The sequence below is a fragment of the Calonectris borealis genome, chromosome 10 (genome assembly GCF_964195595.1).
Source record: "Calonectris borealis chromosome 10, bCalBor7.hap1.2, whole genome shotgun sequence".
Taxonomy (NCBI): domain Eukaryota; kingdom Metazoa; phylum Chordata; class Aves; order Procellariiformes; family Procellariidae; genus Calonectris; species Calonectris borealis.
Genome location: NC_134321.1, coordinates 1777186 through 1804278, shown reverse-complemented (window position 1 = coordinate 1804278; position 27093 = coordinate 1777186).

Genomic DNA, 27093 nt, shown 5'->3' with positions numbered 1-27093 from the left:
GGAAGGTAATGACGTTTTTCAGTGTTTTCTATTATAACTCTATTATGTATTACTTATATGGTACCTAGCTGCAGGTAATATATTTCTTTTACTCCCTGGCAATTCTAAGTTGCTTGGGGAAAAAAATAAAGCTTTGTTTAAAACAAAAATGATTAAAAATTTTCATTTCATCCCAGAATCAACAAAGTATTCAATTTGACCTCGCATCAGATATTTCATTTTAGTTGCTAAGTAATTTACTATTTTTTAACACAGAATAACATTCAAAATGAAGTATTTGACAGAAAGTATTTTGATGAAAAAGAAATCTTACTCAAGCACTTCTAAAAAAATTAAGACAACTTGCTGAAATGATGGATAGTTGTGAAGCGTTTGGATCAGCCTGAATTTGTGGTTTTTTTCAAAGGGAAAAGTTTATAAACAAATTTTTCTCTAGCTCAAGGTCAGCCCTTGCCACGTGCATATACCACATTTTACACTCAGACAGACTTGTACAGATTTATGTTCTTAAGAGAAGAAATTTATCCTCGGTGCCTGAACTCCCTAAAATGTAGTAAATAGTAACCCCCAAAAGCAGAGTCCCCTGGTGCAGCCCTGGAGGTGCTAGACGTGATTTCCACCGACAGCAGTGCGGTGGGTATGACCTGCTGTTGCTGTGTCCAAGGGGAGCTTGGAGACAATTAACAATCAGCTATATTATCAATGTTATCTGAGGTAATTAACAATCACCTATATTATCAATGTTATCTGGAGATAATTAACAACCAGCTGTATTATCTGTCTGCATGGTAACTTCCATGATAACCACCAGAAGTACACGTATTGCATTTGCACAATGCAAATGAACACATTTGTACGATTTCATCTATCATGAGAGCTCTGTTGTGGTCTCTCAGCTGCCCCAAATTAAAACAATCCATTTTTGTTGGCTGTTGATGCAACGTGCCAGCAAGGACTGCTGTGGGGATGGGACGTCCAACCTTGTGAATGCGATGTTTTGAAAGAGCCGTCATTAAAATTGCATCAGCTTCTGCTCTTATCTAGTAGTTGGGAGCTGGGACGCAGTGGGAGCTGGAAGGAAAGAATAAGGAGGATGGAGATTTCGGCCGTGCCAAGCTGTGCTAGCCTCCGAGCACGTTTTGCCCGGGGGAGCTCCAGGCTGGAAGATGAGCTCTTCCCTTGCCCATGGGCAGGTATCCCCAAGGGACAACGTGCCCTGAGTAACCCTTCTACCCCTGCCCTGCTGTCCACAAGCACACCTGACGCAAGGCAAAATAGAGAATATGTTGCTTATCTAGTTGGTTCAGTGAGATCATTAACTCCTATATAAGCATTGTTATGCTGTAATTTGTTGCTACATATTCTACATATTTTAGACTAGATGATGACCTTTAAAAGGAATAAATATTCTTATTTTTCAATGCTTATGTATTTTAATCCTTTCTTTACATTTCCTTTTAAAACCATTTTTATTATTTAAAGCCCACCTCTGTGTGCCTTAATATGAGACTTTAATTTGATTCCATTTTATATCTGTGATATGAATCTTTGATCTTTATTTTAGCTTTGCATGTAATGCAACCACTAAGGAAAATACTAAAGATGTCTCTGATTTTCTGTCATTAAAACTGGCATCAGGATTTTCATAGAATTCAGCGTGAGGTAATGCTTCATTCTAGTTCTCACATTTTAAGAATAAAAGTCAACAAAATGCCACTACAGCTCTTGGTTTTTTTTGGTGCTGTAAATTGCATTTTGATGATTCTCCGCTACTGAAAGAGTACTCCTTCAGCACTGCCAGGAAGCATCCCTTGTTGCTTCTAGCAAGAATTGTCATGGTGATGCATTCTGTTGACCACATTTTGAAACACAGATTGTTTCTAATTTTGTTTCTTTAATTTACTCTGGGTACTGTAATATCTCTGTTTCTTTCTCTCACTCTCTGTTTTTTCGAGATTTCTGTCACGACAAACTATATATACACGCACTAGGCTCTGCCCTCTCACCTTCACATATGCAAAATGTGCTGGCTGATATTTTCTCACCGGCTTGTCCCTATGTAGGTTCGTGCCGTGGCTGCAGCCCCCGAATCGCGCCGTTCTTGCATCACCAGTTCGGCAGCGCCGGCGCTGCCCTCTCTGCGTGCTGGTACCCAGCCGCCAGAAGGGCATCTCGCCCTCCGCTCCTGGACCGCGGCCTCGGAGAGGATCCCAGAGTGCTCTTCTTGCAGGAGGATGCTATTTTGCAGCCGCTATGAAAGACGTACTTCAGATATTGAATTGCTCTCTGTGAATGCAGAAGAAAAATGGGAAAACCCGGCGGGGCAGCGAGTGCGGGGCTCGTTACCGGCACGCAGGCGCAGCCTTTCTGTGGCTAATTGTTCCTCTCCGGGAGAGGCCAGGCAGCGGCCTGAAGAGCACTCGGTCCTCAGAAAGGCTGGCAAGCTTTTAACTGAGCTAACAGGCTCCATGAAGAAATTAAATTTGGCAGTGAGAGTGCAGTACTTAGGTTAGGCTCAAGTAGTCTTGAGATATAAAAACGTTTCTGTGGGAGTTCTTGGCTGAGCGCAAAGGCTGAGAGAAGAGTCCAGCAGCTTGCAGTGTGGAGTGGTGCTGCTTTATTTGTTTTGTGGTTGTGTTGATGGTTTTAAGAGGAAGGGTTGGCCTCAATTTATGTCTAAGCATTTATTGTGCTTTCGTGCAAGGACCAGAGGCAGGTTTTCCTCTGGTACTCGTCCATTTTGAACTGGTAAGGCAGCCTGGGAGCTCCTGCCCTTCCTGCGTATACGGTGCGAACAAAGTCTTAAATGCAAAGTGAAACTGGGTATTAAACAAGCACAACTTCTGCTGATACCTCTGCCTTCCTCCAGAGACCCAGAGCTGCCACAAGCCGGGTTCAGCCCCAGACCTCCAGGACGGAGCATTTCCCCTCCTGTCCTGACGGCAGGACTGATGGGGCAGGCGCTTTCCCGGGGCACTGTGTCCCCAGGCGCAGGGCTCTCCTCCTGGCCAGACGCCCCGCGGTCCCTGCCCGGGACACGCTCGGGAGGTTCAAACAGCTTCGACTTGGTTGCTGAACCTATTTCTGCTCAGAGGTCTTGTTCTTCGGATTGCTGCTGGGGGTCCATCTCTCCCAACTGCTTTTACGGAAAATGTTTTACTTTTTAGTAGTAGTTAAGTGGGTTTGGGGTCAAAGTGAGAGAAGGACAGTTTCTGTAGGGTCTGGCAGTTAAGGGCTTCTGGCTTGAAGACCACTGTCAGCCCATGTCTGAATGGCTGTCTAACTGCTAACACGCAGTGCAATGACCTCGGAGGAAAAATGGAGAGGGTTGTCGCCTGGACACTTTATAATTGTCCCCCGGATACTTTACAACTGTGAAAGTGGGAGATCTGGATGTAAAATCCTGCAGCAAGAGAGGCAGAGGAAGAGAAATCTCATGAATCCAAGCCTCTCCCATCTCCAGACAGTCCTCTCAACTCCAAAATATGGATTTTTTTTTTTTTTAAAAAAAAAAAAAAGGATAGGTAAATTAGATCATCCAGACTTCAGGGAAGAGCTTGCAGGTGTGAGCATGGAGGGCGGTGGGGTGGGCTGGGGTGAGACTCGGGTACCCGGCTGTACGGGCACAGCCCTGGGAATGGTGAAGAGGGAAACGAGCCCCCGGTAATGAGGGGCGATTTGGGCAGCTTCCCATGGGCTCTGATCTGCTTTTTAACACCTGTGACTTGACACAGCTGATGGAGGGACGTGTGGTTTCCAGCCACGGACAGAAACAGTAAAACACCTTAGCATTTGTGGATATCGCTCAGAAAAATAGCTTTATTTCTGGAGAGAGATTGTTATTTTTCTCTTCCTAATCTCCAAAGGTGAAGCTGTCTAGTGTGAGTTTTTCAAATAATAAACCCAAGTATATTTTGTATATGTTTTCTTCTGTTGTTCAGAAAATATAAATTGAGTTTAAGGAATGCTGTTTGTTTTGGCACAGTTTCACATATGACATTCCAAAGGAAAGAAAATCCTTCAAGGTGAAGAGGAAGATGAGGAAAGCCGCTGGGTCCTTCTTCCCACGAGGCATGGACAGCAGTGTCCTTGCACAGGTATCGGCAGAAGACAAACCCCAGAAGAGTCAGAAAGGCTGAGCTCCACCTGCACGCCAGCTGCACTACAGGTAACTGCCACGCTTTTATTTAAACATAAATATTTTCTAGATTTAAAGAAAAATCAAAGCCTATGTGGGGGCACTAAGGCTTGAAAGACATCTCAGTAGGTACGTGGCTCTGAATCATTGCCCCGAGGGCGAGGAACAAGTACAGGACATGAGGAGCAAGGCCCCAGGATATGCAGGGAAACATGCCTGATTTCAACAAAAAAGTTGATTTATAAGAGGTGGCAATTCCATATAGTTTATGCAAATTTCACCAAGTTTTTTCAAAAGTTACAAGAAGGACACTTTGGCACCAGCTTGAAAGGAATGTAAATTAACATATCCTTAATGCGCAGCCTTGCTTGCCAGCAAAGACAAGTCTAGAAGAGCTGTATTTCCCACTGAACTCCTAGAGTGATAGCAACGCTGACACAAAGTTTTGTAATTTCATGCTGTTGCAAGGAACAAAGTCTTCTAGTTGGGGTTCTAATGATTCTGTGGCTACGTTTTCTATTTTTTACATCCCAGTGAATGCTGTGCCTTCACGTAAGACTACATATAATGTATAGGAGAAATACAGATTGTGCAAAACGCCACACAGATGTCAGCATATGTGTTAAGAGCATAAGCACTTTGAAATAAATCAATGAATAGTTAGTATGAAGCGATGCCAGTATTCTCCATCAGATAATGAAGGAACGGTGTGTGTGCTTGTGCAGAAAAGATGAAATTCCAGCTTGCATGTACATAGAGAGAGGAGGTAGGACTGGGCGCCTCGGTGTCATGGTAACAAGGCAAAGCACGCCGTATATAAATATCTGAGCATCACAGTCCTCACTTTCTTCTGGGATGTGCTGCTTACAACTTTGTAATGACCTCAGTCAAAAACTAGGCTGAATGCCAGCATTTCTCATCACAAAAAGGGCATTCCTCTGGCAGCTAACATTTGTAAAGTGAGTTAATGGCAGAGCTTTGTTCATTAAAGAGGAAAGGTAAAAAATGCATGTAGAGGATTGCTTCTAATTTATGATTAACCACAATCTTCTATTACCTTTCATTGCCACCATCAAATATTGAGAAACACCTTAAATTAGATATTGTTAATGGTGGGTAATTATATCATAGGATCCCTGCCCGGGCTCCTCCCTGGGTCCTTCTGCAGCTGTGTCCAGCTGTGCCCCAGCCCGGGGGCCCCTTGCCATCCCCGGCTGGCATCACATTTAGAAACGGGGAATTTAAAGAGCTGCTGAATCGCGACAGAGCGCTGGGGGGTGGTGGTGAGGGGGTGTCGCTGACACATCTTCTGGGATAAATCCTGGCTGTCGCAGAGGAAAACGTGAATCATCGCAGCCCTGACAGCCGTGGCCGGTGCGCTGCCAGCCGGCGGCCCTCTCTGATCGTAGAGCTGTGGGGCTGGGTGGAAATCTCTGAAAATGAAAAATTAAGTGAAAATTAAACTCCTTCTAAGTGTTGATTTTGTACCTCGCTGCTCTTTTCTCCATACTTTGCTGCTGACAACTGCTAGCTAAATAATAGCATTAAGTACTCATTTAAAACCTGATTTATGAATATTTTTTGTGATTAAAATAACTCTGAATTAAAATTCTTTACATATGGCATGTGTTTGGACAATTTGTGGACATGAAAACTTTTTTAGCAGCAATGATTTTTAAAATAAAAATAATACTGAAATATTTGAACAGTTGAATAATTGTCATTATTTTGTATACCTAGTTTTTCCTCTGATCTCATGTTCCATCCTTCTTGAAGAAAAGGCTTCACGTATATTCTTTCTTCTTTCTTTTGAAGAAAAGTAAGTATTTTGCTGAAGAAAGAGTCTTAAATATGTACTGTTGGTGAACTGTGAGACCTTTATGGCTAAATGTAATCATTCACATCAACAACAGCCCTACCATGGTTTTAGTTATATTCTTCATTCAGTGTGAGAGTATGTTTAGATTTTATGCTAGACCCTTGAAAAAATGGTTTTATAGTGAGTCTTAGCAAGTCATCTGGAAGCGATCCTCCAGCGATTTAATCCTCTGCTCTGGCACGCCATCAAGGCCAGTGAAGTCTTGGCCTCGTTTTTAGCCTATTTTCACACTTTCTTCAGATTAGAGTTGAAGGAAGCAATCTAAGCAAAACCAGATTGCCTTGAAAGTAATGGCTTTTCTTGTCTCCAAATTCTCCAAAATCTATTTTTAAAGTTTTTAGAATTTAGTTAGAAGTTATTTGCTAGAAAGAAGAGATGTTTTAGGAATCTCTTGTAGAGCAAGCTTTTTATGTATTCAGATTTTACATCTGTGTTGTATTTTATCTGGATAACCACTCACTACTTTTCGCTGTGGTGCCCTAGAAAACGTGCCCTACCTTCTGCTTGGTCCTTGTTTCATGGTTTGGATTTTCATGTCTGCATTCACATTGTGAAGGTATTGATGGAAAAACCTGTGTATTTTAATTGCTTAAAGAGAATCAATATGAGGATTATTAGGAGATATTTAGCACTAGTTGTCTCCTACGAGGTTCAGAGATCTTTTTTATTTGATAGATGTTTCTATTAGTAAAAAAAATTCATGTTTGAGAACTATGCAGGAGTGTGAAGAACTAATTCACACTGTGATAAAATAGTTATGTAAATGAGATGGGAAGGGATCATTTATCTGAAAGATTCCTTAGGAATAGCATCAATCACCAGTATCGGATAATGAAGCCCTATTCCTGCATTGGAAAAGTCATGCTGTGGCCCCTAATATTTGAACACAGAGAAGGGGATTTACCAGCTTCCTGAGGGGATTTTACATCTGCTATAAATAGATGTCACAAATATTATTTTGCAGTTAGATGTGCCATTGTGCGGCATGGGCAAATTATTGGGTTTACTAGCAAAGCTCACTGTTCTGTAAAGGTCAGAACAACAAAAAAAATCAGAAATTTCGCACTTAATTTAAAATAATATAAATATAAACAATATTTTTTAAATGCAACATAATATGTGTAATATGCAATAAGTAAATTAGTAACTCTGAGACTTAGATACAGGTGCATTGAAAAATGTAAGTACTTTGTAAGAAAGTTATATTTGGAGTACATAAAACTGTACTCCAGGTTTATGGAAAAGACTTTGGAGTGAAATTGCTCCTTCGTGCACTCTGTTTTCCGAGACGCCCACGCTGCTTGTCCCGGATGCGCTGTGCTGCTGCTGAAGCTGCGGCACCCTGGGCAGGAGGAGGCAGCTCGGCCCCGTGCCTGGTGCTGTCCTGGGACCCTTCCCTCACTGGCCTGCCCCTCGCAGGAGATTTGGACGGGAGATTTTGCTGTCGTCTCATTATTACCTGGACTCACCCATTGTGAGGTAGAAGCAGATTCTTTCCCAGACTCTGCAGCATGGAAAGCGATGCCAACCAGCCAACAGGAGCCAACAGAAGTTTTCCAGGTTCCCCCCCTTATCCCGACCGAAGGAGTTCACAGGGGCAGAATATCCTCTATACAAATGCAGTAAGAACGGGATATGACAGAATATAAACAGTCGATAAACAGCATTTTAATGAAATGCCAGTAGAAACAAAATGTAATTCCAACATAAAGTTGGTGATAGTAAGTCTGTATTGATGACGGTGTCTTTATCTTCTCAATACACTCAGTGCACGCGTGGCTGTGACTGAAGACTACAGGGAAAAAGGAGAAGAAGAAAGCCCTGGGGGCAGGTAATCACATAAATGCACTGCAGTGTTAATCCAACTCTATTTGCAAGCTGGAGAGGACCTCAGTGAAGGTTAAGATGTAAAATTACAGGCAAGGAAGAGGGTGTTTGTGCACATCGGCAGCAGAAGCAGGTACAGCCTGTCTGGGGGTGGTTTCCTGATCCTTCAGACCTGGAGCTGCATCTTCACAGCCACGAGTCAGCGACGAGTGGGGGAATGGGGCGACGCAACGTGCTCTACGAGGTGGCCCTCCAGCAAGGCTGTGTCACCTCGCTGCTGCTGTGCCCGAGATGATTTCCCAGCCCCTGCCGTGGGGTATCTCAGGAACTGCAGAGCAAACCTACAGGACAGTCCCTCATCCCAAGCTCTGGGTCATCATAGCTGTGCCACGACACACAGAAGGGGAAGCAGTCCGAAAGGAGAGAGAGCCCACACCACGCACAGGCACAAAACTTGTGCGAGCTGCTCGCTTTGGGACGAGCAGCGTGGGAGCTGTCGGTAGCACCTGTAGGACAAGCACGTGAGTCCACGAGAAGAGATTGTATTGGAAAATGGGGGAAGCAGGATTAAAATTGCCAATCTGAAAATCTAACTTAAATGGTAAATTTCCTGCAAATGATGTCCCTTTTTCAGCATTCCCGGGACACAGGACCTGCCTTCCTGCGGGTAAGTTCTGATTTTTAGCAAGCACGCTTTGAAGAGAAGAGTTTTCAATAATGACTGTCGAGCAAGAATTTGCAGACAGAGAAGCTCATTCAGATTTGAGACTGAGCCTTGATCACATGGAGAACTTTTCCACAGTTAAAGTGTGTTATTCTGGGCCGTCCTGTGACAGCAAAAGCAATAATCCTATTGTTATCCTGTCAGCTAGAATAATTAAGAAATCTGTAATTTTTCAACTTTCTTTTAACTCTAATTGCAGTGCAGGCATCAACAACTGCTTAAGAGTACAAAACCCAGCATTTGTTTAAGCAAAGGGGACAGGTATATAGAAACAGTCTCGTAGTCATTGTTTGTGCAGACCCTTAGAAACTGTGATGAAGATCAGTAGAAGGAAGAGTATATGAACAAAACCCGAGCTCATCTAAAACGCTGATGGAAACTCTAGTGTTTAACGTGTTTGCACTGTGGTGCTGCCTATTTTTGAAGGATGCCTTGTCCAGGCCTAGTGAGCGTGTTCCTTTAGACTTCCACACCTCACTGAACAAAAATTGGATGGAAAAGGCCTGGAGTCTGACCCTCTTTTCGCTTTAGCCCATCCATCTTCCCCCAAAAGACAAATAAAGCAAAACTTGCTTTATTTTTTCATGACAAGGGCAAAAGTCCTGAGATGCTGGTGAGGACCAGCATGCCTTTTCCCTTCAGATGGGGAGGGAAGCTGCCCTCCTCCGGCTGTAGGGTCTGTGCAGCTTCCATTTCCCCAGCAGCACAGAAATTAATCCCCTGATAGGGAACTGCAGTCCGGGGAGGAGCAGCCAAAGGGTAGCAGCGACAGCTGTGGGTAGAGAGATCTGCAGCGGTGATCCTGCCGCATGGACGTGGATTCTGGAAACCACAGGAATTGGTAAAACTCCCCTGCCTCCTCAGGCTGTGAGGAAATACGCTCAATTAGGTGAAGTACTTGACTATTGCATCCATCAACTTCAAGGGATGGGCAATAATTCACAACAAAATATGTAAAGAATAGATGGAATATGCAATACAGGCACAGCCGATGCATGAGGTATCTTATTCAGTAATTCATTAAAAAAGTGCCCTAGAGCAGCATTGCTATATATCCTTCATATAGACTTAAACACAAGATTAGATTAGACTGCAGTTTTCTATTATTTTTTTAAGCAAAGAAAACTTAATTTCATATTATTATAGCAAAATAATTGGTTTAATTAGTTAAACCTTTCCAACTGTATAGAGAAGGAAATTACATGATTTTTCATTTCATACCATGCCATGTCGTTATGATAATCTGAGTGCTGAGAAGACACTCCTCGGAGATTTTCCTTTTGATTTTAATGCAAAAATATTTGTTCATGTCACAAACTCTGCACTGAAGTGTAAGTCTCCATAGCAAGTAGTTGTGCTGGATCTGATTTACACTGCAGACTGCTGCTTACGTAAAACAAGGAAGATGATATAAATTGCAGGTAATAGGATAGAGTGTGGAATGAAAGAACATTATATTTTGTACTTGGACGCTATTTAGCACCTTGAACCTGCAAGACTAATGAGTTTTTTTGTGTGTCTTCTGCAAAATTGTCATCTGACTTTTAACTGGGAAAGCTGTTACAATGATCATGCACTAAAAAGCACAGAGGTATTTGACCTTTAGGACCCCATAATGTGTTGTAGGGTGGCTAACAAGAGGGCAAAAAAAAAATGTTTCTTCATTTGTAGGCTGGGAGAATTTGTCCTGAGATCTGAGAGACTTGCATGGGAGGCCTACAATAGCCTTTTTCTTTTTCCACTATATAAATAGAATCCAAGATGAAGTTGTTAAAATTATAGGCAGACATACGTTCTTCTTCAGTCTGTCTTTTTTTTTTTTAAAGGTAGATGAAGTTTAATGTTTGAACTTTTAGGTATCTCACAAAATTTAGACTTTACTTTCTAAGTAAAATTGTGATATCATCTCTGGAAAAACATATCCTTCCGTACGTTAAGCATTACAAATGCCCTGAACGCTCAGCCTCAGAAGACACAACCTCCTCTTTTCTCCACCCGCTGCCTCCCCGTTCCAGCCCTGGTGCAGGTCTCCACAGCAGACCTCCCCTGTGCACAGTTTTGTTCAACAGGAGCGGGAATCCCTGCGTGGTGATGAGCATAACCAGCTGAATTAAACACGCTAGCTCCAGCAATAATGCTTGGAACAGGCTGGTTTTGGCGTCTTATTTGGCACAGTCACCTAATGCCCATAAAACAAGAAAAGTCATCAGTAGTTCTCCCTCCTTCTTTCTCTTCCCTTCACCCCAACACAGCGACGCTATTATTTTCTGTAATGGAGGGTCTCTGCTATGGTCACACCTTTCATAGCGGTGCTGCTTTGCAAGTTCCCTTTAAGGTGATAATAGCAGATAATCCACAGCAGCATAAGACTTCTTATGAGCCAGTACCTCGGTATTTAGTCTCAGATCCTGACAAGTTGGTACAGTCCAGACTGAAGCCTGTGATGCTGGCCACCGTCATACTACACAAAGCAATCCAATATGATTTTTCCTACACTTGTGGTTTTGGTTGTCTGGTTTCCTGATCCTGTGCTCACACGCTGAAGTTGCTCCAGAATCAATCTATCACAGATTTCCTTACAGAAAACCCACCATTTGGAATTGTAACATAGTGCTAATTTAAACAAAATCCTTGGGAACTGGCAAGAAAGCGGGAGACATTGCCTCTCTGTTAAGCTTAACCGACAATAAGCTGGTAAAGCTCTCCTAATTTATATGATGTCAAAGCGTGTGGAGTATTCCCCACTTGAGCCTCATAAAGGTAACTTCTAGGAAGATATGTCGTTCGTCAAGTGTTGTCAGAGAGAAGGGAAAAAATAATGTTCTTTCAGTGTCGTTTCATGGGATTCTTGCAGTGAAAATTGTGTGTGATAATGACAACTCTTCCCAAAATGATAAAAAAGCCTAGCTGAAATGGAGGTACTGTTTTGAAACAGCTTTCCTCTTAGACTCATGCAGGGAGCAGGGGGAGCTGGGGGGGGGGCACGCGGGGAGCTGCGGGGGGGCATAGAGGGAGATTGGAGCATACAGGGAGCTGGGGGGGGACGCAGGGAGCTGGGAGCATGCAGGGAGATGGGGGGCACACAGGGATCTGGGGGGGGGGGCACGCAGGGAGCTGGGGGGGCCACACAGGGGGTCGGGGGGCATGCAGAAGCAGCTCTGGGCTGCGGCTGGTTGGTGCTGAACTCCTTCCTTCAGCTTCACCAGAGCACACATGCTAGCAGTTATCAATAAGTAAATTATCCTATGTGGTTTCAAAAATACAGAGCATTTTAAAATGCTGCTGATTTGCGTGTGTATTTGGGAAAGCGCTTGGGGATCGCCTCCAAAGCTGCCTTTGGGAGGAGGCGCGTACCCTGCCTGCACACGGGCACGCTCTTTGCAAGGAATTCCGCTGCTCTCCTTTGGTGGTGGTGGGGTTTAATATATTGCTTTGAGGTTAAAATATATTTTCCTAACTGTGTTTGTCGGGGAGTGAAGGAATTTCACACAGCAAAGATTTATTTCATGAAGAAACTGTCCAACCAAAAGGTGACATCACATTATCACCATAAAGCACAGTATTTATGTAAAGCTTTGGATGTTCCATCGGTTCAGCATCCTTCTTGGACAAGCATGGATTTTATGTACGTTTTATACAGAAGAAAAATGACTAAGAGCGGGAGAGAGTTTTGCAATGGCCGTCAAGAAAATCAATGGCAGTATCATGATTAAAACCCAAAGCCAATTGACTGCTCCTGCCCAACCACCGGGCTTTGCTGCCTGCCCCATCTGGATCAGAACATCTCACTCTGACTGGGTGAGCACTGGAAATACCTTATCACTTTTGGCCACTAGAGCTTATTGACAACTTTCTATTCTTCAGTCCTATTATTTGTGGCAAACAGTGTACTCTGCTGTAAAACCAAACATAAAAACAAAGGCAGTACATGGCCCGGCTTAAGATGTTTTGCGGATAGAGATGAGGTAAGAAAAGCTGTAAAGGCTTTTGAGACCTCTTGTTTTTTTCCCCTTTGAATCCATCTGTCATAAAATCTCATAGAAGACAGGATGTACTGCAAACTCAGAGGTAAAGCTAATGTGCTCTTTGATGCTGCTGTTTGTGAAATCTCTGACATATTAGCAATAAATTCAGGTGGTGTGGTCATCCTGGAAGAACTGAGTTTTTTACCAGCTTGTATATTGAATGTGGCATTTGATAAATGCTACCTTCGGTTTCAGGAAACGCAGAAAAGCACTACAAGTGGTGAGGTGCTGTGCTTGAGGAGACGAATAACCAAAATACCTTGGGTTTTAGGAGACGGAGCCTATCCAAAGCTGGGAAATCACTGTTGCTGTGCATCTCCTGCCAAGTATAAGCTGAAATCAAACTGGCAAAACATGTCAGGTAGAAAGTTTTTCCAAAAACCCTACCCTCTGATGAGTGGAAAACCTATTTTTCTTGTCGTGTTTAACTGTTAATGGAATCTGTTGTGCTGCTCCTAAGCGTGCATGCGATATCTTTTTCAGATGATGGGTGCAGCATGATCTTGATCACACACTTAATTGCGCCATGCAAACAGGGAGACAGCATGGTTTTCCTGCAGAAATCTGGTTTTGTCTTTGCTGCTCATATTTTTTTCCAGCAGAAGTTAACAACTGTGCAACGTACTTGAAACTACAGAGCGTGGTTTGAGGAACAAACTATGGCTAAAGCCTTTTAGGGAGGGATGGAAGGGCCATGCAACCCACCGGTCTGAGACAGCTCAGAACAAGTCAGAAATGTATTTTCTTTGCTTGTCACCAAAGAGCTGTTTTTTGACAGCTGTAACCATCCTCTTGGCGTGGGGGTAAGCCAAGGGGGTGTCCAGCAGCAGCAGCGGCACAAGCCTGAGCTGCCAGAGTTTGTTGTTTTAAAATAAGTGATATTCTCTTCTTGCGTAAAAAAGCACTGTACCTGATATTAAAGGGACTCTCAGTCTGCACTACCTGTGTTCCCTGAATTCTCGCATGGTAATAGAAAGTATAAATTGGATGATAAATAGTGATTCATTCTCAAAAAAATTCATACGCCCTTTTATTTTTCTTAATTCAACTTTTGGTATTTTCATTTAATATATAAACTCCAGGGAAACTCTCCAATTCATACTTTTTTTATTAATTACAACAGCTTCAGTTGTTGTTTTGTTTAGATAATAGAGGACAATTCAGCCTGAAGAAAATTAATTTTCCTGTTTCACATGTTTTTGGGTTTGCTTTTTTGTTTCTTCTTGTAGTTTTTAAATGAATTCTAGAAAATAGCTGTAACAATATGGAAAGAGAGAAAGACTGAAGTAAACATTGATCTTTACAGTGTAATAATTTATGGTACTTAATAAGTGGTGTGACGTGAGCAGTTCACCATCCATTTATCATGCATTGATAGTTTGATACCTGAATTTTTAACACCACTGCTTGCTTTGACATAATGAAGGACCTGCCAACATTCCCATTAAACCCATGAGATTTTAGGAGTTTCTGCTTTGGCTATAAATATCAGTATTTGTAATCTATGAATTATTATGCAGAGTAGCAACCTATGAACGACTTATTCCAGCAACTATAAAAAAAAAGTAAGACACTGACATTTTTGAACTTCAGGAGGACATCTTCCTCTTTCCAGAAGAAAAGGCTTATGAATAGTTTTAATTACATCCACCATAAAAAGTTTACAAACTAAGAGACAGTTCCTAAACTAAAATAAATCACTTTAATTCCATAGATGGCAAGAAGAAGACAGCAATTTACATTAAAAGATTCTGATGAGAGTTGTCTTGAGCTGTAGTTTGCTGGCATAATAGCTTCAGGCTAATCACATATACTTCCAGTGGCTATAGTGTGGTTATAGTCAGGGAAATGAATGTACAAAACCAGCATTTGAGCTTCCATGTTTGCTCTCAACAGTCCCATCTCAAGGACTTCCCAGTCCATTTTGGTCAGCATAGAGGTCACATTGGAGTCTGGTGACTGCAAGCCTTTCAACTGGGCTGCAGATAATAATGTCAAGTCAAATTATTTCTGCTTCTCACATCACATTCTCCTGACTTAAAAAATGCTATGAAGCAGAATAAAACCCCTGACATTCTCTAGCTATCTGACTTCACCGTGACATCCATAAGAAGCCCAGCTTGTCAGTGGAATAATACATAAACATGTTTCAAATAGTTATGATTGATGTCCAGGTTCTCCATACTTGCTTTTCCTAGTGAAATCCACTTCAGATAAGGTACAGGTTAATAATTTCAAACATATGGCTGGTTTAGGTACCAAGTTTTTCGAATGCTTCAACTTTTGCAGAATGTCATTGGGACACAGTCCTGCGAGTTCAGTGCTTGGTGTTGGGTACCAAGCTCCTTTAGCAGTTGTGGACATCCTTATCGCTGTGTTTTATGCCTTGGGGAAGCGTGCAGGGGCGTCACCCAACGCTTTCAAAATAGTCTTAATCTATAGAGTTTGTTTTAATAAAAATACCTATGGGAAAAAATATATTTATTGTTTCCACAGGCAGCCTACAGCATCGTCATTAACAGGGTGCAACGGAGGTCCCTCACCGTGGTAAGTCTGTGCCAGCTAATTGGCTCATCGCACTCTGGATGCCTGGAGTCCAAGTTAGAAAGAGCAGACATGGGTACGGAGTAGGCGCAGAGCTCTCATACAAAGATGACATTGCTAGACATCTAGACTAGTTTAGAGTGCAGTCTGTTCCTAAAATGTTTTTCAACTTCTTAGCCTGAAACCTATGTCCTCACTTCCATTCTTTCTGGAATATATATAACTACCTCTAATGACTGAAGACTTTGAAACGGCTTCACCGTTTGGTTTTGCTGGTTCAGGAACACGTAAAAAGAGAGACATGGAAAACAGAAATTGTGGATAATGGGATAACAGTGAAAAATAAGTTAACTGGTGTGCTAAATTCTATTTATATCTGCAGTTTCTAAGGAATTGCAATAAAAAGGGTTTGTGATTATATTTGTCTTATCTTAGGTTGTAGGGATTTAATGTACCATCTATAAGTCGTTAAACATTTTTGTTGTGACGTTTGATCTCTGTGTTGATACTTTATTACTCTAGATCACTTATAAATGGGAAAGGGAACTGTGAAATTTAAAAACAAATTATGGTTTGTTGGTTTTTCAGTAACTGGATCATTTAAAAGCTCAATTTTTAGTAAGAAAAAATGACTTGCTTTATTTAGAGACTATTTAAAATGCTCTTCAGGTATCTACTGAATATCTCGACATAACAGATAAATCAGTAGCAGACTCAAAATTAGTTCTGCACTGTTATATATTACAACATGTTTTATATTATGGTGCATGTTATACATTCCTCGTACACTTGCACGTTAGATATGGAGGAAGAGATAGAGTCTGTTTTCAAAGCTGTTTCTAACATATGATCATTCTTACCCCCTGAAAACCTGCCAGAATTTCTCTTTGAAGTACAAAGTTGGTTTATTTGTGTGTTTGTGGATGGTCTCCAGTAGGCTGAAGATGACAGTTTTTATGGCGTTTTTCTCTTTTGGTGTTGTAAATGCATTATTTATATATCCAAAAGTAATTAGGGGAGAGGTGGTTGCTCATCTGAATTTTAAACTAATTAAACTGACTAATTCCTGTCAAAAATAATTAGGATAAAAACTGCACTCCCTAAGCAACTCTTTCAAGATGGAAAACTGGGCACCAGAGTCCGGGTGCTGGAGCTGCTCCCGATGAACAGCCACATGCCGTGGGTAGCTGCAACCCGCGCCAGCGACTGGTATCAAAGCGGTATTTGCTCTGTGATGCCAGAATCCTTAAGCTGCTTTCTTTGTTAACTAAAAGATGCATTTTTAGTCCAGTCGGTTAACTGCATGGATTCCCAAATTAACCAGGTCCTTACTGGAATTAACGGGAACCTTTCCACCGCAACAAGTGTTTGCTTTAATGCATTGCTGCAAGCCAACGCTGCTGTCGGCCCCCTTGCCCTGCTGGCATTGCCTGCAATCACTTGCGCATCTCCTGTAAGGTGGGATCCTTCTACCCAAGGAAAGGACTTGCCAGCCTTTGGAATGGCAGTGAACTGATCAGGTGGGAGGTTTTTTTTCCCCCAACAAACATACCTATGCGCGTTCACTAAAACTTTCCCCAAAACAGTGTTTGGCAAACAGCTGCGTCTTTGCTTCAGAAAACAGTTTTGTTTTAAGCTGAAATTAATGAACTCATCTCCTTGTTTGAGCAGACCTATAGGGCTAATTCAAGCCAGCTGACTTTGTGAGGAATACACAAGAGCTTCGTTGCTTTTACTGTTAGAGAACATTAGTTACGTTATGTTAAAAAAAAAAAAAAGAGAGAGAAAAGCACCAGTAGTGAGGATAGCGGACGGTCTGTCACTGGTATGATGGCAAATACCAGCATGCCAGGCTCTTCTGTCTGCATTAACCGCCAGCATTATGTAGTATGTTATCTTCTTTGGCCTTGGACCTTGTTATTCAGAATAACATAGAATAATAAAGGAGCATTTTGAGTGATTTTGTTAGAAATACATCAGACTGTCTAACAGTCTGGTGGCATCAATAATTCCTTATTAAGCCCTCTACACCCATTATGGTTTGTGCTTTTACTTTTTTTTCTAAGTTAGTTTCCAGGCAACCAGTAAGAACTGAATTACATTAAGCTATTAATTCAGGACTGCACGCCAGCTCTGGGTTCTGCCGCCGATTTGTTCCTCTCGCATACAAGTTTCCTCATAAAAACCCTTTTATTGGTTTAATCTTCAGTGGTACCCAGCCCAGAGAATTGATTTTAAAATGGCAGTGCCTGTACTTGATTTTTGGTTCTTGTTTGTTTTTAATGCTTGCTGGTGGGGTTTATTTTTGATGTGTAATGAAGCAGAGGTCTGTGAGGAAGGTTTGGTCTTAGCCACTATAAATGTACACTGTTATCTACCAGTGTGTTCTTCAACACCACATAACGTATTGGCTCATCTTAAGATCTGAATTAAGAAGATTCTTGTGATTGATTTCCTCATGGGGTGCAAATTGGAAGATTGGTTATTAAGAAAATTTAACTTGTAGGACCTCTCTTTATGCAGTGGAGAATTGTGCTGTCCTTCCTCAGCTGCCATTGCAACCCCCCAAATATTTAGAAATCTCATGCACAGCCCTGCACTGCGGGATGTGGGATGCGGGATGTGGGATGTGATGGCCCGCCGGGCATCATGGCACAAACAGCGCTGCTCCGCTTGTGATCTCGCAGCCCCAAACCCTTACTCTGGCCATTAACTGCAAATTCTCCTCTAGCCTTTTGTTGAAGAAAACTAGGAAATATAGAGTTTTGTCTGTATACATAGTCTGGAAAAATAAAATGTGGGAAATCCTTTCAGTGACAGAAAGCTTGATATCAGCACCAGAGTATCATTTTTGTAATTTGAACACAAATAGGCAGATATTATGTCAAAGATTCCCTCCTTTCAAGGGAACACATGGATTAAGAATGCAGTTTATTAGTTAATACTTGTATGGAGAGTGCATGTACATCAATAATGCAAAAATAAAGAAGCAGCAGTAATGAGACGTAACCAGCCCTAGCGTGACATGAAAATCTTTGCAGACATTAAAAAGGAGTAATTTTGGTGTTATGCTCCATTGTTAAGTGAATGTAGCACCAGTGAAGGGAACTAGACTGGCAGCTTGATAATGAACTTCTCTGCTTATTCCCTGAAGAAGGTCAGAGAGGCTGAGCTTGTCAGCTTTCCTCCCAGACTCAGCTGAAAGAAGATATCTAGAAGTGGGATAGAAATTTTGGGATGAAATTGCAGTTGTGTCTAATAATTATGATTTATGAGGTATGAAACTCAACCTGTACGCTGTATTGAGCCATCATATATTTTATCTAAAAGGTCAGAAAGGTCATTATCCATTCCACAACCTATATTCATGAGGGCCAAACTCAGCGACTTCTGCCATCCAGGTATTTGTAATGTCTTTTTCTCAGTCTTTGTATTGGTGTCAGTGAGTTGTGGAGGTCTAGGACACTTAAAATGTTGTGCTGGTGACCTTTGGTGAGGCTACAATTAGAATAAGCAATCTTCATTAAAAGAATTTTTCTTTATCCTCTGCCAAAAAAAAAAGAAAAAATTTACAACAAATCAGTACAATACTATAAAAGACTGAAAACAAAATACTAAGACAAAGGCCATTTCAGATAAAGATACCATGGCTTTTGTAAAATAATTGACTTAGGATGGAATTTAAAAAATGGTGATTTTTTTTTTAAATAATCTACAATTTTGAGCTGTTTCCAACTTCTGTTTTTCAGAGCTGTGTGACATGAGTATGAATCATAGAGGTGACAAACTCAGACCACAAAAGATAACCGTGTCTTCATAAAACTTCACCTGAAAAACAAAATAATTAAAGGTCTGCTGTTTATAAGCAGAGCATATAATATATGCTCTTCCCTGTTGTAAGACGCCACAAGAACTTGTATGGCTAAAAAGGATTTTTATGCCTCATCGCTTGCTCAGATCTCTTGGAACAGTTATAATCACCAGACTAAGTGTTTTTCCCCCCTTTACATTTATCACTCGAATGAAGAGTGTGTTGCCATCCTGAGGGTCTGTGGTTCTATCAGCATAACAAAAAAAACCCCGTGGTCAACATGTTGAATCTAATCACATTCTCCATTTCTGGGACATCCTTTATTAAACATTTTCATCACTTTCAACTGTGCATTCATACCTCAACAGATTTATATCTGTAATTAGGGGAATTGTTATTTACCAGCAGATATAAAGCTGGTAAAAAGACACCTTTCAGCAACATAATTCAAATGTCATGAGTTATTACCAGTTCCAGATTAATAGTACAGTTATTTCTTTTGCTACAGGTTAGGAACATGCCTCCTGTCAGAAACCTTTGGAAATTGTTCAGAAATACTGGGCAACAACTATTTGTGATTGTCCAGCTAAAGAAAATCAGATGTATATGAAAGAAAGTGATCCCTCTCCAAGTTCTACATTCAGTAATGAGATATTTTTATTTAACAAAATCTCTAACAGATGGTGTTTCTAAATTTTGAATATTAGGGCTGATTTTGAAAAAGGCCTCCACACAGTCTGAGGTATTGCAGATGAGATTTTGCATTTAAGCTATAGCTAAGAGCTAATTGTGCTGCCGCTCCTGACTGCACTAAGGCACCAGCTCCCAGCGTTGAAGCCACAAAGCAGACGTCTGCTCGGTGACAGCCCTCGCGTCTGCAGCCCCTGCCACCAAAAGTACCGCCCCTGCGTGGGGGGCTCCTATAGATGACACCTGGAAGAGGTAGGTTGTTTAAATAAATTAGCTGTTTATTGCGTGTGCTTTGCAAGAGGTATCTTCAAGTATCACAGAAGTTTCTTAGTCATTGCTATATGAGACTGTTTTACAGTTGGTTACTGGAAGGTCTGTGCTCAACACCGCCACCTTTATCAGCCAATTTTCTAATCTCACAAAAAGAGACTCATTAATTTGAGAGGCTATGTTTTCCATAAATCCATGTTGCCCTGGCATTAAGAAGCAGACCGATGGTGATGCCAACCAAGTCTAATCAACAATCTTGCTGTACCCCTTGAAAAACTGGAAACAAGCAGTTTTTCACCAAATCCAGTACCACAGGTGCCATCACAGCATGGCCAGTTTACCAGGTGTCATCCCTTTGACTAGCTGCCTGTGCCTCTGTTGCTCCAGCAGGAAGGCTTGGTCTTCTGATGGCGAGAAACTTCCCACGCTCTCCCCTATGCTTGTTCAAACCCAATTTATACTCATTTGTTCAGTGGTACTAGTGGTCGCTTTTGCTAAGCTGTTCAAACCCTTTGCTCTGCTTTTGTAAACATTCTCTTATCCTTTGAAAATAGTGGTAGGACATTTTCTTTGTTTCATTCCTGCAAATCTTTTTCAGTATCAGAGACATGTTCCTAGTTATTCTGTCATTTCATGAATATGAAACACATATTTTCTGCATTTTTGTAGTTTAATCTATTTTATCCATAAGCAATACAAGATGGTGGGTTTTTTTGACATGGAAATGCAAGCGATCTAGATTAAGGGTGACTATGTACATGTAATTCAAGAGAGTAGCTTTGGGGAAACATCAGTAAGGGGAAGAGAAGATGAGAAATTTGAATTCAATTGGATTTTAGCAATTTCAGATTGGTTTTGAATCATATTTACATGCTTTTCTATTTCTCGTATGTTTGCAAGTTTTATTGCTATAGTTCTAAGTGTCTTGGAGCTATGTGAATTAGTGGATATGTTATTACATAGCAGAAGATGAACTGCGTTAGCAAGAAATGAGATCGTTCCCCAGAGTCCTACGCGGGAAAGCTGTGGAAAACCTGGAACTGAACCCAGGTCCCAGGAGACACAGAATGGCCCCAAAACGTATGGCGTTATGGGCCAGGAACCGCCAACAGGAAAGTCAACTCAAGTTTTAAAACTCAGTTAGCCTGAAGTATGCTGATGGAAATAGGTACATTTTAGGCAAAATGCTCCCTGCCTCTCGTGGAGACCCAGGAGCTTTGCAGCTTTCTCTCTATTGCTTCCAGCAGTGGCTAAATGTGAGAATTTTGTGCAGTTTCAGGTTGAGAATGAAAGTGAGAAATCATTTAAAACCCAGAGCTCCAACGGGAGCATCAGCAGGAGCTGGATTGATGGAAATGCCCAAAATTGATGGTGGTTTTAGGGCGGTTGTTTTCATTGTTGGTTGTAACCTTTCTGTGAATGCTTTTCTAAGTATGTATTTCAGGAGAAGGCAAAGACTTCTTGCAGGGTGAACCAAATAAGAAATTATGGTTCTTGAATAAGAACTGCATCCTTAAAATGAAAAATACGACGTGACACAGTAAAAATAGGACCATTGTCCTAAAGTCTTTAGATCTGACATTAAAAGTATACTTCGGGGATTAATCATCAAATGATTTTGTCATAGTAATTTGATTCAAGTATTTTTTTGCTTATATTGAAGACTTAAATTATACAGCCACTCACTGTCAATTAAATAATTTTAAATAATGCAGCTGCTAAATTTGCCTTGTTTAGCTATTGGCTTTCCAGCATTTGGCCTGTTGCTGGGTAATGTCTGCTTCTTCACAGTCCTGTTTCTCCACCACAGCCATGCTATCTGGAGACCTCCCTCTACAAGCCTGAGAGAGTGCAGTTGCTTCCTCTGTCTGTAAACACACAGAATGTGGCCCACGGGGGAATTTAGTCTTCTCCAAACACCAGCCCCGCACTCCCATGTGCATTCGAGCCCTCCCAACGAACCCCAAGGTCGGCTGCGCACAACAAAATGACCAGGTAAAGGCATTGACTAAAGACTTGAGATCCTGCTGATAAACCCAACGTGGAGGACCTGGACACCAAAGGCAAAGGTGGAGGTGGAACAGGTCTGTTTTCTACAAGGATTGTACTAATGGCCATTTTTTCCTTCTGATTTTTAGACTCTGTTTCTTAGATGTGAAAAATACCATAATTGTATTGGTATAGAAATGGAAAATGAACTCCCAAATACTTTGAACTAGAGAATTCGAGCTTAGTTCTAGTGGGAATTAAGCAGGAGAAGTTTCAAGTAATTTATGTTTGAAATGCCTTCATAACTTTTGCTTCATAAAAACAGAGCGCGATATAAAATTATAGTAAAAATTCATATTTTGGAAATGGACATTCTCCTTTCTGGCAATAAAAAGTAAAGGTAATTTTCTCTATTTCAGAAAGATTGTTCCTAGTTACTGTGATTTCAAACGATGTAGCTTTAATGCTCAACACATCTTAATCTTGCCAACTATAAAACATTCCTTTGATGGTAAGTTGATGATCTATGGGTTTGAATCAGAATTCATGTTTGGAATTAATGTCTTGGTTAAAAAGAAGAAAAACCCTCATGCAAACTCGGGTGGTTTCCCACAGGCTAGAGGCCGGTCGGCAGCTTGTCTGCCTTGCCACAGCCACGGTGAAAGCTTTGCCCTTGGGAGATCCAGGCAGCTGGGAGCTGTCTCCGTTGATGTGGGACTTCCTTACATAATACACTTACCAATGAAATGCCTAAGTGTAAATGTACAAGTTAAGACGGAGATACGAGAAGAAACACAAGAGGGTTTTTTTTTCCTCCTTAAGTGCTTTCATGGGTTTGCCTTTTACTTGTTCCTCTTTCCTCCAAAATCCCATTTTTTCTTTTTGTGCCTCAAAAAGAAAGAAAAAGGAAGTTGCTAATTAATTAAAAACCAAGAGAAGTTAATGATTTTTGCCCAGGACACTGATTTTTCTTCATGTTTGTGGCAGAGCTAGAAACGGAATCCACGCCCTGAGTCTCACAGCTTCGCACCCACCAGCTGTCCCTCCCGTTAAATTAACCGTCTGAAATGAACATACGTTCCAGCACCGCTCTTTTAATTTCATCTTCTGTTTCTCCAACCTGAATTGCCTTTAATAAAAACCTTATAAAAAGAGGATTTATTCTTGTCTACTAATGCCAATCCTGAGGCATCATTTATATGTTTTAAAATTTTCAATTTGATTTAGCCAGAGTTACACCCTAAGTTAATGGAGAAAGCAGATTTGGAATATAAGAAAACTTCTGAACTTATAGATAATGCCGTACGCTATCAAGGTAGGTAATTAAAGAGAAAGAAGAAAAACTCTCCTATTTTAATTCAGAAATAAATGACAGTACTGCTGCATGAACATTTCATTTCCCAATAGTAAAAGTTTGTTTATATCTGGGTCAAGAGGAAAAAAAAGTTGCTAAAATTAAGCAGCACTGCAAAGCTTGGATTTATTACATGAGTGAAGTTCAGTAAGAAATACTGAATTGTCATATGGTGCAAATGATGTTTTCTTAATGGGATGGCGAGTTTGTGTTTGATTTTTTTCTTAAATATTTACAAGAAAATTAACCCCTGTGTTTTGGTCCTGTAAATATCCACATCAGTTTTTCATCTTTCATTAGAAGGATTAATGCGCATAAATATTTGCTGAATTGAATCCATGAGGCCAGGTTAGATATTCAGAGAGATTTGACAGGGATCCTGTCACTGAAGAGGAGTGCTCGTATTCGAACTGCAGAGTGGAAGCTCTACGCTGGGTATTTCTAATAGAACTAAATGGGGGAAAAAATGGTTTCATTACGGACCTTTTCTGTTGAAACTCACCAAACGCCTGAGCAAGAGACGTTCTTTTCAACTCAGGTGAACTGTCCCGAAGTATCTGATAGTGCCTTTTGGGCTGACGTGGGTCTCGTTTCTCCTTGTATCTGCCTCTGCTTCGGTGATAACGCGCTCGCAAGGGAACTTGTTACTTTTGTTATTCTGGTCTGATGCTATGTCCCTTGCTGGGATTGCTTAGCTTTATGTTTGTAATTTTATATCTGTGGAAGTTTGTAAAAAACCTCTTAACTTTTGCAAGATCTTATTTAAATAGCTATTTAAACAGGTAATTAATTATACACTGCAGTAGAGCTCAGCATCCCTTCCTAAATGTGTTGCATGTACATCTGGTAAAAATTCCTTACTTAAAGAATCCAAAATCCCCTGGTAAAATCTGCACCTAAATTTTGGTTTTGAACTTGGTTGGTCTACAAGCTGTATATTACCAAATGTCATTCGTCCATAGATGTCAAAAGCCAAACTTTTCAAAGAAATTCAGCATTTCCCACCTGACGGTAAGCAGTGAGGGCAATATAGAGGGATTTTCAAAAGCCCCTACTTGCCCTAATTCCCTTGTTTTGGAATGGCTTTATATGCTTAATTAGTCAGAAATTCCATCATATCTTGTACCATCCATGTTTGTGTGGAAGCCCTCAAAATTTCAGCTCCAATTTTTTTCCTCTCAAAGCTGTCTTGTGAATAACAAAACCTACATTGTTCTTGTGTGTTCTTCTGAAATTATTTCATGTCATCTTCTTAGGGAAAAAAAAAAAATCAGCTTCTCTCACTTAGCACCCTTTGGGACAGCAACTGCAGATGAAGAGCAAGCAATCAACATGTCAGGATAAAATTAGATTGCCACAGAGTACAAGGTTTGATCCAATATCTATATCAGATTTGGTTTTCAGCCGTGCACATCACAATAAAATAATACTTGCTGAAGTTCTTCAGCATGAAGCAGTGCTAAAAGCATGCAATGCTTTTCATCTGCGTACACGTTGGGAAAAGGGGGGGTATGAAATGAGGTATTTTACACTATTACCTCAATATTATCGTTACAAATAAGAAATTGATACAAGAGTCGGCACTTTCGCTGTGTTTCTGCGCCTCAGAGGGAGATCGTGTATGTATTTAGTAGAGGACAGTGATGGAGTTACCAGGGAGCGGTGCCCACAGAAGTGGTCTCCTGGAGCTCGGGGCTGTATTTTATAAGCAAGTCTCCCAACTGCCTCCATTTACCATGCTCTGCTTTTCACTGGGGCATGGTTTTGAAGTGAGGAAAATGGATTAACTTTGGTTTAATGACGTGGGAGGTGGGCTCCAGCAGCATCCCTAGCACGATCCACTGGCATCCAGTCCAGAGCAGAGCCAGCCCAAAGCAAAGCCCCTGAACCAGGTATAGCTGGACGCTGGGTCCTCAGCCAGGACCTTCCCTCGACAGACCCGGTCCTGCATGCTAACGCGGCCGTAGTCCTTACAGACAGCTCTGTAAGGGGCCAGGGGCTGCCCAGCATCTGGATTACAGCCTGCACATAAAACATCTACATTTTGACATCTACACTTTGACATCATTTTTTTCAACAAAATGCTGTAATAACATCAAGAGATAATAATATTTACTTCCATTTCATTGTAAAAAAATAATGAAAATATTTTAAATGTCCATTCAAGAATGGTTTGGTCAAAGTCTTTTGGTTAACTTGAAGCATCTAACAAAACTGAATTGCCAGCAAGTTGTAAAATGACAGCTACTTGCAGACACAACCGACCGTCCATGCCGTATTAAATAAAAGCTACAGCCTTTTTCTAACTGTTTGTACATCTTCCACCAGGCTTCTGGTTAAGAATAATTGTCTGTCAAACTGAGCCATCAGGATACCCGAAGTTTGGCTGGGACTTCTGTGAAGGTATTGAGTGAGCGCCTGTATTTAACCCCCGGGCATGGCAATTTGTATCGAGTCGAAGCTTCAGCCATCGTAATGCCGTTCAGCTGCTCCGATAACGGCAAAATCATTGATTTGAACTAATTGAGGATAAAATCCATTTTCTCTTAGGTGTAAAAATATTGATATGCACACACAGTCTTTTTGTAACACTCGTGGCCCAGTTAATCTCCTGTTTAAGGAATTTAACCTGGTTCTGCTTGTACCCAGCTATAGGATCCGTATTACGAGACTGCAAGGATGTCCTCTGTCCTTGCATTACTTCATTCTTCAGACCTGCTCCCACTGCTCTGTCAATAGCTTTCAAATTAATGGTCCAATCTTTTAAATTAATGAGTTTTCATCGACCTCAGTGGAAGTGGATCAGCTCCGAGACTGTCAGCCCACCCAGCTGTCGTCACCAGTACTTCATCTAAAAGTAGTTCACCTATTTTCACACACAAGCCCGGCACCTTGGAGCGCATCGTCTGCAGCCGTGTCATTCGGATCTCGTTAAAGCAGCCATACGTGTCCTGTTGCTCCAGATGGAGAGGGTTTTAATAAAGAAATTTTTGTTTTTGTTCTGCAGTAACTCCAAGTTACCCTTTTTATACTCATTTAGCTCAAGCAACCGGTCTAGAAAGCTTTTATTAGCCCAGGATTTCCTGAGGGAGGAAATCTAGCACCTGCATTTTCCAAATCCCTAAATGAGGTTTGAAAAATCTTATTTCAATAATTATAACAACAAAGCATCGCCCCCCCAAAAATATTATCGGAGCAGCTCATAGGTGATGGAGACATTTCCAGTCACTGTAAAATATTTTTTTCTGTGGAAAACACAGCGCGTCTTGAAGAGGGAGCACTCTGAAACTGCTAGGCTGTCACCTGGGGTGTGGAAATCTCAATATCTGAGGATCCGTTATCAGCACAGCCTGGAGTACATCCTGATTTTGCTTAAAAGTGCTTTCCAATGGCTGTCACGGACAATTGATAGGACACAGGAGAGGAAGAGGGGGAAAGGACTGGGAAGAAGGTTTCCCCGCAGCGGGCAGACCCCGAACTAAACCCCGTGGCCCCAGACCACGCTCCCACCCGTGGAAGTGCCTGGGAGAGGCTTCGCCCTGCACTGGCTTCCTCAGGGGCAGAGCAGCCCCCCAGCAGCCTCAGGGCTCCTCCAGCCCCAAGGTGACATCGCACTGAACCCGACCCACGTCACGGACCCAGCTCCCTCTGTGCCACAGCAGCCTTCAGCGGGCCGGGCCGGGGCGGGCGGTGATGCGGCACGGCAAAGCATCGCCCAGCTCTGACTTCTCCAGAGATTAACACAGGACCTAGTGACCCACAGGGTGAATGGCGAGAGAGGGAAGCTAAGGAAAAGATTCACTTTAAAAGGGAGTATAACAAGGCACAAAAGAAAGTCATGA